The sequence below is a fragment of the Echinops telfairi genome, unplaced genomic scaffold (genome assembly GCF_000313985.2).
Source record: "Echinops telfairi isolate 266 unplaced genomic scaffold, ASM31398v2 ScPeMD7_7427;HRSCAF=8465, whole genome shotgun sequence".
In the NCBI taxonomy this organism is placed as follows: domain Eukaryota; kingdom Metazoa; phylum Chordata; class Mammalia; order Afrosoricida; family Tenrecidae; genus Echinops; species Echinops telfairi.
The window spans coordinates 13,945,564-13,954,288 of record NW_022111327.1 but is presented as its reverse complement, the minus strand read 5'-3'; the positions used below and the strand labels follow the sequence as shown (position 1 = coordinate 13,954,288).

Sequence of the window (8,725 nt, the reverse complement as noted above, 5' to 3'; positions counted from 1 at the left end):
TGTTTTGAGAATGATGAGGGCAATGAATGTACAAATGCGCTTTACACAATTGATGTGTGTATGGATTGTGATAAGAGTTGTATGAGCCCCTTATAAAGTGATTTAAAAACAACAAAAAAATAAAGAGGAAAGCCATAAAATCTTGTTAAGTAGGAAAGAATAAGAAAGCAAAGAAAAATTGACAAGAAAATTCATAAACAAAAGTAAAGCAACATAAAATTTATGAAGAACAAAGAAATCAACACCACCTTAAAAAATAACAAAATGACACCAATAAAGCCATTCCTATCACAAACAAAATTGAATAAAAATTGATAAAGTTCACCAGTTAAGAGAGAGTCGCAGAATGGGTAAGAAAACACGAGGCATTACTATACTGGTAAAAGCTAAAGGTTGTCTAAATAAAGCAGGATTAGCAATATTAATTTCTGATAAAATAAACATCAAGTTATCTATGCACCCAAAAGTCCTCAAAATAATTAGTCAAAGTCTTATAGAATTGAAGAGATAAATACATCATGTACAATAAAACTAAGAGACTTCAATACATCACGTTCAAGCAAAGACAGATCAACTAGAAAGAATATCAACAAAGATACAGAAGGACTAAATACAATTAATTAACTTTATCTCTTAGACATATACAGAACATTTCTCCCAACAACAGCATAATATATTTTTTTCTAGTGCCTATAAAATGTTCTCCAGAATAGATCATATGTTAAGCCATAAAGCAAGCATAAATAAAATTTAAAACACTGAGATATTAGAAATAATTTTTTTCAGGCAACAATGCTATAAGATTAGCCTCAACCATAGGATGATCAACATCCCCCTCAAAAAAAAATTAAACTCTGGAAATTAAACAGCACTTTACTTATAAAACCACTGGGTGACTGAAGAAATAACGAGCACAATTTTAAAAATTACTCGAAACAAATGAGAAGGAAAATACAACACATCAAAATCTCTGGCACACAGCAAAAGCAAATCCTCAGATACTAGAACATGAATGATAAAAATTAGAGCAGAAATACATGAGTCAGAGTAGAGAAAAACAATAGGGGAAAAAATCAAGACAAAAAATTGGCTCTTCGAAAGAAAAGGATCATACCAAACTCATTTTATGAAGCAAGTATAACCCTGATAGCTAAACCAGGCAAGAATATCCCCAGAATTGAAAATGATAGAATATAGATGCCAAGGTTGAAAATGATAGAATATAGATGCCATTAAGAATGTAGATGCCAAGATTTTCAACAAAATTATAGGCAACAGAATTCAACAAATAGAAGAAAAATACATGATGATCAAGTGGGGTTCCTACTAGGTATGTAAGGATGGTTCAACATTAGAAAATCAATCAATGTGATCCACCATAAAACAAAACAACCATATGATGATATTAATTGATGCAGAAAAGGCATTCTTAATTAAAAAACACTCAATAAAATAGGAATAGAAGGGAAAATCCTCAAGATAATATGGACCATATATGCAAAACCAACAGCCAGCATTTTATTCAATGGAAAGAAACTGAAAAATTCCCTCTCTGAATGGGAACCAAACAGGGTTGCCCTTTATCACCATTCTTATTTAATACAGTCCTGGAAATCTTAGCCAAAGCCATAAGACATCAAAAAGATCTTAAAAGCATCCAAATTGGCAAAGAAGCAGTAATGCTCTCTCTGTTTTCAGACAACATGAGAAAACCCAAGAGATTCAATTTTTTTAAATTACTGGAACTGAAAAATTTGGCAACATACTAGGCTGGCTACAAGATGAACATAAAAAATATTGGATTCTTGTACATTAAGGAAGAGGATCCCAAAAGGGATCTAAAAGAACAATACCATTTATAATAACTACCCAAAAGATAAAACACTTAGGAACTCTAACCAGAGAATCAAAAGACGCAAAAAAATGATAAAATGCTTCTACAAGAACCAAAAGAGATTTATATAGATGGAAGAATGACCTATGCTCACTTAATATACTGAAAATGTCAATATTACCAAACACTCTATAAATTAAATGCAATTCCAATCCAAGTCCCCGCACAATTTTTTAAAGAAATGGAAACATTAATCACCAACTCCATGTGGAAAGAAAAGAAACTCAGGATAAACAAAACACTACTAAACAACAACAAAGCAGAAGGGCTCTCATTCTGATTTCAAAAATAATTATACAGCCACAGTAATCAAAGCAGCTTGATATAATATAGGCAGAATAACAGATAGGCAGACCAACAGTTACAACACAGAACACAGAAATACAACCAAGCACATATAGACAAATGATTTTTGATAAAAGACTACAATACATTATATGGGATACAGATCATCTTTTCAATAACTGGTGCCAGAGAAATTGGATCTCAAACTTTCAAACGAATAAAACGGGGTGGGGGTGGGGGAGACAATAAAATGGTTTAAAGGAAAAATAAATAAATAAAACAGGACTCATCCCTCACACCATGTACAAAACTAATTCAAGATGGATTAAAGACCTAAATATAAACCCCCGAACTATAACAAGCATTAGTGAAAAAAATAGGGATAAGCTTAAGGGACCTAATATAAGGCAGAAACAGACTAAAAACCATAATGAAAAATGCTGACACTACAGAAGACAAAATAGAGGATTGGTACCCTCAAAGAATATGACATGTATGTATATCAGAAGACTTCATCAAAAGAGTAAAAAGAGAACCCACCGATTGGGAAAAAATATTTGGCAATGGAAAGACAGGGCTTTCTACTCCTATTAACAGTTGCTGTCTCGGAAACTCATGGGGCAGTTCACTTTGTCTTATAGAGTTGCTATGAGTCAGCATCCATTCGATGGCAGGGAGTATATCTGATAAGGATCTAATTTTTAAAATATATAGAAAATGACAACACTTTAACAAGAAAAACACAAATAATTCCATCAAAATGGGTATAAGGTATGAACAGATACTTTACTAAAGATGACACCCAGGCAGCCAACAATTAAATGAAGAAATGCTTGCAAGCAAATTAAAACAATGATGAAATACCACCTCCCACTTAACAAAAAATTTAACCATCCAGAAAATAAGAAATACTGGAGAGGTTGTGGAGAGATTAGGAAACTCAGACATTGCTGGTAGAACTGCAGAATTGTACAGCCAGTATGGAAAACGGTATGATGCTTCCTTAAACAAATGAAAATAAAAATACCATATGATCCAGCAATTGCTCTACTTGGTATATACCCTAAATAAATAAAGATCAAAACATGAACAGATAATTGTATAACCCATGTTTATCACAGTAATTTCTGTTACAGCAAAAGGATGGAAACAATTAAAAACCCCATCTGGACAAAATTGGATGACATTATGCTCGGCAAAGTTAGTCAATCTCAGATAGATAAATATTCTAACGTACCATTATTACAATGGGGCATGGCAAGGAAAATGGTTTGCAAACTATAGGAACAACCTTCAAAGACTATGATGAGGTGGGAGAGGGAGACGGGAAGGAGGGTGAGTGGGAAAAGAAAACAAAGAAGAACACATACAAAGGGAGGTGGTTTTCTGGAGTACTGTCACGGTTCCTATGAGACGGTCTATGCAACCACATGTAGTATGTTTTTCTTTGTCTGTGTTATATTCCACAAAGAAAAGGGAAAAAGAATACATTCACATGTTTTTAAAACCCTCCTGATTTGTTGCCCATCAGATCTAAACACTGGTCTGAGTGGTTATAAAAAGAGGAAAAGTACAATTGAAACGAACTTCAGTTCTTTTGGGACACACGAGCTAGTTTCAAACCAAAAAAACAAAACAAACCAAAGGTTTTCTTATCAAAAGAAATAGACTTTGATGGTTGGGGGGTGGGAAAGGGAAGGAAAGTGAAGCAGTAAGTTAGAGGATAGACAGGTGTTAACTTGGGTGACGGAGAAGTTGGTATTACACAAGAGGGAGGAGAGAAATCAAAAAGGCGGGGGGTCAGAGCAAGTTTTGGAGGGGGTTGATAGGTAATTTAATTTGTTGAATACAAAATTAATTATCTGAAATTATCCCGCCTAATTCACCACACACAAAAGAGTTTTTTTAAAGATGTAGAAACTCGGAAACCAAACGGAGTAGGTCTACTTTGTGCTATAGGGTCACTCTGAATCAAAACAGACTCTATGACAATCCATTCCTGGGGTTTTATTCAGAGTAAGTGCAAGGTCAGTGGTTCAAAGCCACCAGTGGGAGCAGGAAAAAGATGAAGCTATCTGCTCCCCACAGATTTATAGCCTCAGAAATCTTAGGGTCACTATGAGTCAGGATCATGGCAATGGGTTGTTCATAATTGTGTAATTACAACTGTACCCCAATTGCCTAAAACAAGGTCTGATATAAACATAGACCTAGTGAAAGTAATTGCTATTAGAAAAGGGAGCAGGGGAAGATCTGGTGTCAAGCAGACATGGGTTCAAATCCTACCTCAGTCATTTTCAAATTCTACCTCAGCCGGTTATCAGTCGTTTCTGAGGCTGTACATCGATAAAGGAGCAGACAGTCTCATCTTTCTCCCTTGGAGTAGCTGGTGGATTAGCACCAATGTGAAACCCACTGTACCACCAGGGTCCCTATGGCGACACAATTTGCACCACCCTTCCCCTTCTTCTATAAGTGCTCCAGTCATAACATTGTCTCTTCCGAGCCCCAACGAATTCCACTGTGTCTGTGTTTTCTCTGGCTGTGCCCAGGGTGATAAGTCTGCTCCAGTCCCACTTAACAGTACAGCTTCTTCAAAAAGTAGGAGCATGTTGGATACAACAGGGAACCCATGGACCAGAAGGGACACTGTACCCAGAGTATCACAACAAAAAGCATCTTGGCTCTGAAACGCCAAACTCTCTCCACACAGGCCAGAAGGCACGCCAAGCACGTGAAATGTACCTGGTCTCTGTGGCAGAGAGAAGTCTCCAAGTATAGAACAAGTATGTATGTCTGTTGGTCTCCCTTACACACACACCATCACCACTGCCACCACACCATTACTTCCACTTCCTCAATCCTCTGCACCTCACCTTGCCTTCCGATGTTGAAGATGACAAATGAAGCCACTCTAAGGCTCCTGTTTTCTCATGCGTATGTGATGGGGAACCTGGAGAAAGGGGCGGCACTTCAGGTGTGATCTCTGGCTGGGATTAAAGGGAAAGCCCCTGTGATTCCTCACAGGAGTTTAGATGGAATCTGCAAACCCTGCCTACTCCAAAATTACTCTGCCTCCCTTTAGCCCCACCTATCCCCTGATGTGCATGGCTTCTGGGGTCCCCTGGGCATCAGCCAACAAGGCTTTTCCAATTGTCACCTAGCAGGTGCCTAACAAGAACCTTAGGTAAAAAATACCTTCATGGAGGTTGCACCATGTTAAGGGGCCCTCCTCCCTATCCCCTACCCTTACCCGCCCCCCCCCCCAAAAACCCAATACACACACACACACAAATAAATCCAGGTCGTATAAAAATAACGACTGGAAAGCAACCACACAAACAAATGAAAAAGAAAACAAAACCACCCAGAACTTGAGATGTCTCAACTATAGCATCCCGAAGAGGAGTTTCAGTGACAATGAAGACTGATCCCGCCTCAGGATGCTGTACAAGTAAGTGTACACGCTTTCGAAGCATGAGGCTTCTAGGCTGGAAACCATAGGGCAAAATGGCTGGGAACTTTGATACCTGGTTCTCCGTGTGAAAAAAAAGAGGGAAAACGAAACTGCCCTAGGGTTTGGAAACCTTCCCCTGCAGAGACCCCGCGTTCTGAACACAAGTCACCCTTCAGAGTTTGCTTTCCAAAGTTCACCGGGAGAGGTCGAGGTGAGCCCAGGTGATGACATTTAAACAAACTCACAAAAAGCAGGCGACCAAACGTAAAGAAGGCGCGCATCGGAGGGGCAGGACTGCAGGAGTCTCCAACCCCGTCATCCGGGGACTGCGCTTTCCTTCACAGTCTGAAGAGACTGTCCTGCGGGCATCTGTCCCTTGTCAGGGGCTGCCCTGCGACCCGGCGCGGCGCCCGTCCCGCCCCCTCGGCCCCGCGAGTCCCCTGCTCACCCACTCAGGTTCGAAATGGTCGTCCTCCGGCCGTGCTGAAAAAGAGATCAGATGAGGAGCCTAGAGTCTCTTGACAAGTCCCCGATGCCAAGGACCGGGTCACCAAGATGCTAGGGCAGCAGGGGCATGCTAAAGGCTAATTGGACGCACGCAGCCACAGCCCTGAGGCCGTCGCGTGCCCAGGACCCTTGGCGATCCAGTTAAGCGGGCGAGAGCACCTCAGTTCCCATTAGCGGGCTCTGACTGCCGGCACCCCCTCAGGATGTGCTTCCAGTGACCTCTGCCCTGGAGGCGTCGAGAGGGGAGCCCTCGAGCGGGCGAGAGCGCGCCCCCTAGTGTGGCGTCAGGCCTAAAGGAGGCGTGTGGGTTCCAGGGAGAGGGGAGAGGACCAGGGAAGGTTGAAGGCGCATCTCTGGCAAGCCTGACTCGGCTGGGGCAGACCGGCGACCCGGCGGCCGGCGCATCGCCCCGCGCACCCCTACCCCCGCCAGCCCCCGCTGCCATCCAGGGGATGGCGTGCCCCCCACGAGGCCCGCACTGCTTCCCTAGGCCGGGGCGGCAGCCCGCCGGCCGAGACGCCGCAGGACGGGGCTGCCTCCTCAGCGGGCAGAGCAGAGGGCATTTACCGGGAGCCGAAGGCACCGTGGCGTCCCCCCTCTGGGCTCCCTCCGTTCAGGCGGTGGAGATGCCGCCGCCTCCCTCCAGTCGCTACAGTCGCTCCTGTCAAGGCTCCGGGTCTCTCCTGGCGACTCCTGCCCGCGAAGCCAGCTGTTGAACGGCTCGCAGCGAGCGCACCCCGGCGCAGAGGCGTGCCCGCCGCATCCGAGTCGCGCGGCGACGCAGGCGCGCGCCCGAGCGCCCACGCCCCGTGCACCCCCTGGCCCGCTGCGGCCCTGGCGACCTCGCCGCCGCGGCCTCCCCGCTGCCGCTCAAGCTCGGGCTCCAAGCGGTTCTGCTCCCCACGGTGGGCTCGCGCCCCGCCACCGCCTCCCCCGAGGCTCCGCCCCCCTCGCAGCCATCCTTCAACCGGCGCGCAGGACCAATGGCAACAATGAACTAGTCCCGCCCCCTGGATTCCCCAGGGCCAATCGTCTTCTCCCAAGGAGCCCGTCAGTAACCCCGCCCTTCGCGCGCTCTAGAGCCCAAGCCAAAGTTTTGCTGGTTGCAGGGGGTTGCTCTGGGTGATTCCGAGGCTGGGGCCCCTAAACGGTGTCAGGAAGATGTAGACGTAGAGGCGGCACCTTACCTGATGTGCCTACTTGCATCAGGCCTCATTCCTTTGGATGTTGTTGTATGCCATCAAGTTGCTTTCAGTGAACCCTATGTGGCAGTCGATCTGATGGATAGATTCCAAATGCCAACCTTTCTGTGAGCAAGTGATGGCTTAACCTTACATTGACCACCAGGGCCCCTGTGTATTGGATAAACAGGGTGCCAGTAAAGGTAGCGAGAGAGGTATGCTCGTTCCTCTCATCCCTAAGGCCAGACTGATAAGACAGGGCCACCTCTCCTCGGCCAAAACAAAAACACTGCACGGGCAGCCACGGCCTCGAAAACCGTCGCTAGGCTAACCCAAAACTGGTTATTCTAGTTCAAAGTACAGGGTCCCTGCCAGAGGAGGCTGGACAATTGCCAGCGATGAGGACTCACAGGCTTGGGAGACAACGGACTGAGTCGCTGCCTCCTCGCTTGAAGCTGCAATACGTCCCCTGGTACCTTCTACCTTCTTCAGGCTAGGAAAAGCTAGCCATGTTCATCCGGGCTCTATTCTTCCAACAACACGAGCTCCGGGCTCTTTTCTCAGTTTACAGCAATTCCTTTATACCCTTTGAAAGTGGAGGGCAGGGCCTGAGTGTCTCTCTCCTCCCGACAGGGGCTCAGACCACTCAGTCATGTCCCTCGTCTGTATGCTAGGCTCTACTACTCGAGCTGCCTAAGGTGGTATTTGCTTTGTTGACTGTCATATGACACAGCTGACTCATACTGGATTTACTGTCACCTTACCCGGGGAGTGTTTCTCCCTCACTGCTGGGAACACAAGCAAGGTTTGCTATTTGGAGTTCCTTGTTAGCACTAGTAGTCAAGAGCTGAGCTACTAACCAAGAAGTTGGCAGCTTGAATCCATTCAGAGGCACTTTGGAAGAAAGGCCTGGCAATCTGCTTTCAAGAGATCACACCGTCTTCAAAACCCTAAACAACCTAGTTCTATCGTGCAACAATGGGGTTGTCTGGGCAGCTGGTTTGGTTTTTGTTGTTCGGATGTGCTTTTCTGGTAAATTTCTTGCATGTGATCATTTCACTTCACTCTGTACTGTCAAGCTCTCTTTGCCTACTCATTCTGTGCTTAATGTTTCTCCATCGCTGCTTATTCCCCCACCTTTGATCGGGCCCTCATCCTCCATCGCACCACAACTGCCAAAGGCTTCAAATTGGGCACCTTGCCTCTTCACTTACATCCTCCCAACTGGCCTCCCTCCTTCCCTCTCCTCATCAATTTCCACCCAAACCCAGAATGATCTTTACACCACAAATATAATAAAATCAGCATATCCCAACTTAAAGGCCTACCCCAGCTGCAATCCCTTATCTACGCCTCTCTCCCCACGCCCATGATGCTCAAGGTAAAAGCCCGCTCGGTGAT

The 8,725-nt window shown here is 44.8% G+C and overlaps 1 protein-coding gene and 1 non-coding gene across 2 annotated transcripts in view; one reads left to right on the top strand and one right to left on the bottom strand.

The window, feature by feature from the left end:
* Window positions 1-6,763, bottom strand: part of LOC101640918 (A-kinase anchor protein 17B) — a 42,762-nt gene extending 35,999 nt beyond the window's left edge. Inside the window, exons 1-2 of the mRNA XM_013006516.2 lie at window positions 6,711-6,763; window positions 6,085-6,119 (exon numbers count right to left, since the gene is read on the bottom strand). The gene's annotated coding sequence lies outside the window, so the exon portion shown is untranslated. The remainder of the gene's footprint in view (window positions 1-6,084; window positions 6,120-6,710) is intronic.
* On the top strand, window positions 3,686-3,806 carry LOC115872640. Its single transcript, XR_004047974.1, has one exon. It is a non-coding gene; the product is annotated as a small nucleolar RNA SNORA61 (small nucleolar RNA).
* Window positions 6,764-8,725: the final 1,962 nt, after the last annotated feature.